This window comes from Macrosteles quadrilineatus, unplaced genomic scaffold (assembly GCF_028750875.1).
Source record: "Macrosteles quadrilineatus isolate MER2022 unplaced genomic scaffold, UCM_ALF_1.0 Scaffold_8__2_contigs__length_117827958, whole genome shotgun sequence".
NCBI lineage: Eukaryota > Metazoa > Arthropoda > Insecta > Hemiptera > Cicadellidae > Macrosteles > Macrosteles quadrilineatus.
The window spans coordinates 100383453-100391532 of NW_026542601.1; positions in this window are offsets into that span (position 1 = coordinate 100383453).

Consider the following 8080-nt stretch of genomic DNA (forward strand, 5'->3'; position numbering starts at 1 on the left):
AAAGTAGTGTGATACTGTTTTGAAGGTTTTTCTAGTGTAGGTAAGCCGTTTTGTTGAACTGTTTTCTATATTATTGTTAATACGTTTACTTGAAAGTAATTGATCCACAAGAAATAAAAGGCCTTTACTCTTTGTAGTAAACCCACTCGGCAATGACCTTTGTCGCTAGCCTCCAACATAAAAGGTTATTGGTTCGTTTGTAGCCTGTGGAGTAATGTAATTGCTTTAGTGGACAAAATCTTTTACTTTAATACGTTTTGATGTGAAAAACGTTAAAGATTTAAATTATTTACAACGGGAGACGCGGGATTTTTACTTACACATGCACGCTTTTTATTTTTCCTTCCCAAACATATATGGAGAAAGTATTGTTTCGTCAAAATGTTCGAGTTAAAAATACATCCATCGTTTTTTGGTGGATATATCCATTTTGGGTGTCCCAGAATTTAAAAGAGTAGTATTCCAAGTTATGACCGTGTGTGTAAATTGTACAGAGCTATCAGTACTATGTTACGGTAATTTGGTGTGTAGAATATAATTAATAGTATCACCAGGATTTTTATTTTTGAAAAATTTGGATTTTTAAGCGTGATCTTCTCCCATAAACCCAATAATATAACGAAAAATCAGATTTTATAACCAGCTGGAAAGATTTAGAATAAAATTTAATTGTAACTCCATGTAATTTTATTTCCCCAAAAAAACCCATAAAATAACAGAAAAGTCGGATTTAAAAAATATTCACGACCTAATTTAGTTAAAATTTAGTATGGAACTCTAAACAAAATGGTACTACCCCAAACAAGTACGTTTTCTGTGCCCAATCACTGTACGGTTTGGAAATGATTGCACATTTTCTTATTTTTCCAATCAAATATAATAGTTACTTCAACCGCCAAACCATGATAAGAAGAAGAGGATGAAAAGGGACAGGAGGAAGAGTCGAGTTACAAAGGATTATATTTATGTTTTATTGTCAGTACATCAATAAATGACTGGACAAAATTTTGAATTAAATTAAATCGATAAGACTTAAAACTAACAGGTAAAGCTAATACATCATTAGGTTTGTTCTTACCTAATTCCAGCAGCCCTCTAAATAGTCGGCCAATGAAAAAAAGGATTTGATATGGTAATTACACTTTTTGGTAAATTATTTAGTATTTTTGGACCGTGCCGTTTATTGCAGTGATAACTGGAATAATTGTAAATTGTCAGCTATAGGTTTATTTATTTTTTTTTTTATTATGTTTCGTTTGATGTTCCCTAAAAGTGGACAGGTTTTTATGAACCCAGCCAGCCTTTTCTAAAATGTAGTGATCATAAAAAGTTAAAATTTGAAATTTTGAAACATTGTTTTACTAGGGGTTCTGGGAGGAACTGTGCCAGATTTTGAATGAGGAGAGTTGCCCCAGAAATAAGGCAACATATGAGAAATACGTATATGATGCATTAGTAGTTGTGTTACTAGATTCGTTACTTGTGAGATTATTTTTATTGAAAAAATGCATGAGTTTAAATTTGTACCTAAAATTTCAATTTGACCAGTTAAGATTCTTATTCAAAATTAATCCAAGGAAGTTCACGTTTTGTTGTCGAAGTACTTGATGGTTTGAAAGTAAAATGTGGTTTGAATCTTCCCTGTACTTCAGAAAAGTTTATTATTTGTGCTTCTTCCACATTTAAGGGCCAGGCAATTGGCCCAGAACCAGTCACCCAGAGCAATTAATTCCCTATCTATGCTGTTCTGCAAGAAGTCGATAGTGGGTCCCATACAGAAAAGCATTGTGTCACCTACTTATTAAACGAGTTAAGTGTTTATTATATTTGGCAGATCATTTGCTTGGATAAAAAATAAAGAGGGGCCCAATATTGACCCCTGAGGCACACCACACAAGAAATTTTCCCAAGATGAATCTACCCCCTATAAAAAAGTAATTTCTGGCCATATATGGCCATATCAAAATTCCATATACGGTTTTATAAAGCCATATATGGGTTTTGATGAGCATATATGGAAGCATATATGGCCAGATGTGGTTGTATCCATATATGGTGGTGTCCATATATGGCCATATATATAGTATATATATGGAATTATTGTTCATATATGGCCATACATGTTTTCGATATATGAAATAATTGTTCTTATATGGCCATACATGTTTTCTATATATGAAATAATTGTTCATATATGGCCATACATGTTTTCTATATATGAAATAATTGTTCATATATGGCCATACATGTTTTCTATATATGAAATTATTGCCCATATATGGCCATACATGTTTTCTACATATGAAATTATTGTTCATATATGGCCATACATGTTTTTTATATATGAAAATATTGCCCATATATGGCCATAAATATCCTCCATATATGGAATTATGGTCTATATATGGTCATATATGACTCCCAGGTATGAAATTAAATTACTCATATATGGAATAATAATTTTCCATTTATGCTCATCTATAAATGAGTTTTTGACAATATCTGGAATTATTATAAGGGATTGTTGCCACTTTAGGATTATGTAACTCTCAAACTCCCAAACACTTCTTATAATATTAAAAATCTTAAGTTTATCAGTTTGTGTATTTTCTTGTTGCTCTCCAAGCACAAACTACTTAACTGATTGAGTTGATATGTGGTACAGTAAGGGGGCAGATAATATAGGCAATTCTATTTTAAAGTAATTATTAGTAAAGAAATAAAATATCCAGATTTGAACCCTGATGACAAAATCCTGTACATACATCTATTGTACAATTTTATTATAACGCAACAAAATCTTAAAACTGACGTATAATTTTAAAATTGTAAGTGTAGTAGGCCTAAATAAGGAGAATATTATATTAATAATTAATTAATTGTACCTTTGCTATCAAACAGCCTCAAATATCAATGTCACGTAGTTAGGCTATATTAATAATAACATTCTTCAAATGACATAAAATGTCTAAGAAAAATCTTGTTTTACGAGACCAAATACAGCTTCTCTTATTCGTAATGGGTTTTGATCATCCACATGATATGAAGCAATCGTGGTGTAGTGGCTAAGGGGGCAGACTCTCACGCCGGAGTCCCGGGTTCAAATCCCAGTCAGATGCTTAAAAATTTTGTTTTTAAATTTTTGAATTTAAAATTTTTATTATAGTTTTAATTTATAGTTTATACCATTTAAGGTAAAAATATGTTTAATTGTTATTTTTTTATTTATTTATATATTTTTTATTAAAAAATTCCATATATGGAGGATTCCATATATGATCATATCTGGGGGATTCCATATATGATCATATCTGGTTGTATTTGGTCCAAAACCAAATATAACCGGATAAAAAAAATTTTATATGGCCATATATAAACTTTTTCATAAGGGACACGTTGACCATTTTTGCAAATTTTAAATCTCTGATCTATCTATTAGTTAAATATAACAATAAAACCAAAGTTGTTCTTTTCCTACAACTCCAATTTTGCCTACGATTGTCAATTAAAATGTCGTGGTTAACACAGTCCAAAAGCGCTGTACAGGTCACACAGCAGCAGGCAGCCTTCTGCAACCCATTCCATCCCAGCTATGTGAAGACCCACTTGATTACCTAAATTTATTTAGCTGGTGTTTTCAAAAATTTAAAATATATACCTTTAGCATATATTTGTTTAATTTTATTTATTTGTTACAATAATTAGCATATATCAAACATGAAAAATGCCAAATACAACTAACTAACTAACTGTTTTGAATGCAGTACTTCTTACCTTTTCTAAAAAAGTAAATACTACTTCCAATGAAGCAATTTTTAATCAACAATACACGGGGGGAAGTAAATAAATCAAACAAGTCAAATAGTAGTTTCAAACATAATTATGCATATTTTTTTTGACAAATCATTTGTGTTTATGAGTAGTTTTTGAATGAGATATAAAAAGAGATATTATCATATATTTCAAAGTTTCAGAGTAAGAAAGAGGAAGTTTGTGAAGAAGGCAAAGTAGCACTTAAAAGTACTTTGCAACTCAAGTTGTCGCCTATCCACATTATATCGGCCTGAAGTTACGCTAGACCGTTAGAATAAATTATTATTCAAAAGTATTTTGACTATTACAGGTTATTTTGGCTTGATGTATTGATAAATAAAATAATGCCTTGGACGAGTAGATCGAAACATACTTATGTCCAACTTTAATTACTGTTTTATTGTTATTTTATTTTTTAGTTATTGCTTGGTCAAAAACACGTAGATATGTTATGGTTTTCGTTCTTTAAATGAACCACCCTAGTGAATAGGAGCAGTAACAACTTCTTTAGAGTAGAAGGATATCAAAATAAAATGTATATTAATAATGTAAATACTTTAATTAGGTTCAATATTTTGCATCCATCCGTTCTGGACATTCCGTACGTTCTGTTTGTACGTTGGACGTTGGGTTTGTACGTTCTGTACAGACACAAAGGTAACCAGAATGCGTACATCCAGATACCAACCACGTATTTTACTAAATTTTACTAGGCAAAGTTGTAAAGGCTTTAACTGAGGGGTAGTGCAGTGGTATCTTGTCACAGTTCTTTTTTTTAATTATTCCCTGATGGGGCAGTATCACACTAAACTCGGTGGTAGGCCTAGGCTGTAAGCACCTCTCTATATAATTGAAACATGTAATTGTGTACCGTAATGCCTAAGCTAGCTACAGAGAGTATAGTAGTCCCATATAAATAAACGACCCTATATAATTCACAGTTAACCTGTTTATACACCGTGCAGGCTATATTTGTTCATCTCATAAGAACATTATTCTCATGCGAACGTTTATTGCAGAAGTTTGAGTCATTCCCAATGAGTTTGCACGTTTTGTACATTAAAGCCCATAACAGGGTTATTTATTTACAAAATTATGCCGTTGGTGCAAAGTTGTAACTCTTTTAATAGGTTTAGTTTGGAATAAACTGTAAAAAACGGAGTAATGTTTGGTAAATAGAAATTTGTTGATGAAAAAGCCTGAATCCTGAATACGAGTATTCTTTAAATTGAAATCAAAGAATAAGACGTTAATGTTTTTTGAAATAACTAATGCTATGGTCCAAATTATTGTAGGGTCTGATAGGTGATTCTTTAATTGTGTGTGGGATAAAGGTCAAAGGTCAAGGTTCTATTTCATAAAAAGGCTTTTAGTGGAGTGAGATCTCAAGCACAAAGAAAGTTCTTATCTTAGAAGCCTATCCAAGTAAGGTTTCTCGACTTGCAGCCAACGATATAAACAACTCAAATGAAAATTGGGACGGATAGCAAAGGAAATGCATGACAGTTTTTATAAACACAATTAATTGAAGAGGCATATCTTAAAATATTTTTCTAGTGTACCTGTTGCTTGAATTCGAGCAATTGCTAAGTATTACAGACGTTATTTTAACACGAAGAACAGTAATAATTTCCGATGACTCTAAAGGAGTCGACTCAAAGATTATGGAAATACTCACGATGTACATAACAGTTTGATATAATCAACATTTCTTGTAAATATCTTGTCATTTTTCAAAGGCTGATCTTCTTTTTTTAGTGTTTACTACAAATATTTCCCACTAATATCCACATTAGGTTGTCTATAATAAAAATTATAAATTAAAAAAAAACATTATTTCTATTTCTTCTACTTTGGTGGTGTTCTATGACTTTCCTATGTTTTTATAGTTTGCAAATCAGCTCTTCAATGATTGCTCAAGAAATGCAGCACAGTGTTAATTCACTTTTATTTTTAGTATATCAAAATGGCAAGGCTTTCTCGCTTTTTCTTCATTGTAATATTTACGACAAACCCAAATCTAAATAGTAAATATTTCATTTCAACCCAGTCGGTAAATGTTTGTAAAACACCTTTCCTTAAATCTAAGAAAAAAAAACCAAACAGCTTTTGCAAAACTTATGACAGCGAGCCTGGCCATACTAATGGATCGAACACAAACAACCTAACAGCTCTATTAATGTGGAGAGTGACAAAAAATTTTTTACTTCAAAGAACTTGCTATTAAAGAACTTGCATATTTAATGGTAAAACATGCTTAGAAAAAAATTGAAGTTGAACAAAACATGTTGTACACTACAGCTGATCTAAACGTCACAGAGAGGACATGCTGCTGTTAACATTTGACGTCGCATGCAGCGCAACGAGCGTAACATTCTGTGAACACTTTATGTTTGCTGCAATGCTGCAGACGTTAATTATTGAAGTTGAGCAATTCCACAGGCTTTAAACGAGTTTTTGTCGCGTCACTAAGTGCAAAACATAACAATGAATTTTTACCGTCTATGTTGTTTAAAATTTTGTAGCTCTGCTGAAACAAATTAGTCTTACAACTGACACCATTTTTGTTATGGCCTGTTCCTCTAATTGAGTTCAGTTAATTTTTACCATTTAATCAATACGCTATGGCTTGGTGATTGTTTCGTTTGAATTAGGTTGTGTACAACCTTTGACTATTAATACAACGATTTACAACGGTACAACTAAATAAAAAATTGTTTTAAACAAAATATCTCAATGGGGAGAAATAAAATGATCACAGTATAGTGATTGAAAAGAAATATGGACAAAGTTATTCTATTACTGTATATTAAAATACATGTACAATTTTTTTCTAAATTTTCCGAACTAATATATACAGTGGAACCTCTTTAATCCGAACCCCCGTAATCCGAACGTCCACTAATCCGAACCCCTCATTGATGTAATCTATACACAGGACAGCAGTTCTTTACTGTATACTGTATTTAATTTACAGTACTGTTTATTCACCATGTTTACTACCGTACTGTATTAAATAAACACTGTATTTTACTTTATAAAACACTAGCTGTACCCACGGACTTTGCCCCGTTTTACTTCATAAGTGAGCTCGTTCGCATGGCTCAATTACGTCCTGGTTGAAGTTCGTTCGCTACGCTCAATCACCTTTAGGTTGGACCTCGTTCGCTGCGCTCACTTGCCTTCAGGTTAGCTCGTTCACTACGCTAACTCGCCTCCAGGTTGAAGTTCGTTCGTTACGCTCACTCACCTTTTGATTGCAAATTAGCTGTTGTCATAAATTCAAAAAAAATAATAGTGCTGCACCCTGTTGGTAATCCTTGTAAGTTTTTAATGCTTTTGCATATCATATAACCAACTTTTTAGTTGAAACAGCTAACTAAATTCTTTAATTCCCTTTTAATATGAATACTCATAAGGTTAACATGGGGAACTATAGAGCCACTGGGGCGGAGCCCGAAAGGATTTTTGAGATAAGAATATGCCTATATGTTAATCGGGAATGTGAGCTATCATCATGCCAAATTTCAGCAAAGTCCGTACAGTGGTTAATGCGTTTACTTGTCACAAACATAAATCCATACATCCATACATCTAAACTTTCTCATTTATAATATTAGTAGGAAGCAGGATTTTTTCACTTTTACCAAAATAATGTTGATCAATTTTAGCTATTGTTTTGTAAAAACAACAATATTTTCTTTAATCCGAACTATTCAATAGTCCGAACTACCCCTGGTCCCAATTAGTTCGGATTAAAGAGGTTCTACTGTAATAATAATAATTGTAAAATCTAAGGTAGATGCAATGCACACTAGAATGCACAGCTGTTCTAAAAAGGTAAAATTCGTCAAGTGTATAAAAGCAAAAGGTTAAATTATTTAAGAAATAAAAATTAATCTTGAATATTTTCATTTTTCTACAATTTAAATCCTTCACTGACAATCTTAGCTAGCTTATATTTGGGACTTTTCTAATGCAATACTGAATTGTACTGGTATAAAATACAAAGTGCTTTTATATTTTTGAAATATAAAATATTAAGTAAATCAATTTTACAAATTTAATCAAATTCACCATCGGCCACCAGACAGAATAAACAAATGCACAATCTAGACCTAAACGTAGTCTATTTGTCCACTCTTCAGTTAAGTGGTACCGGAACCTAAACAAGTTAGGAACCACTTGATGAAACAAACTTTATTCACTTTATTTATAGACACAAATGGTACAGTAATAAAGTGCCGTATTTGGATTATGGGAAATA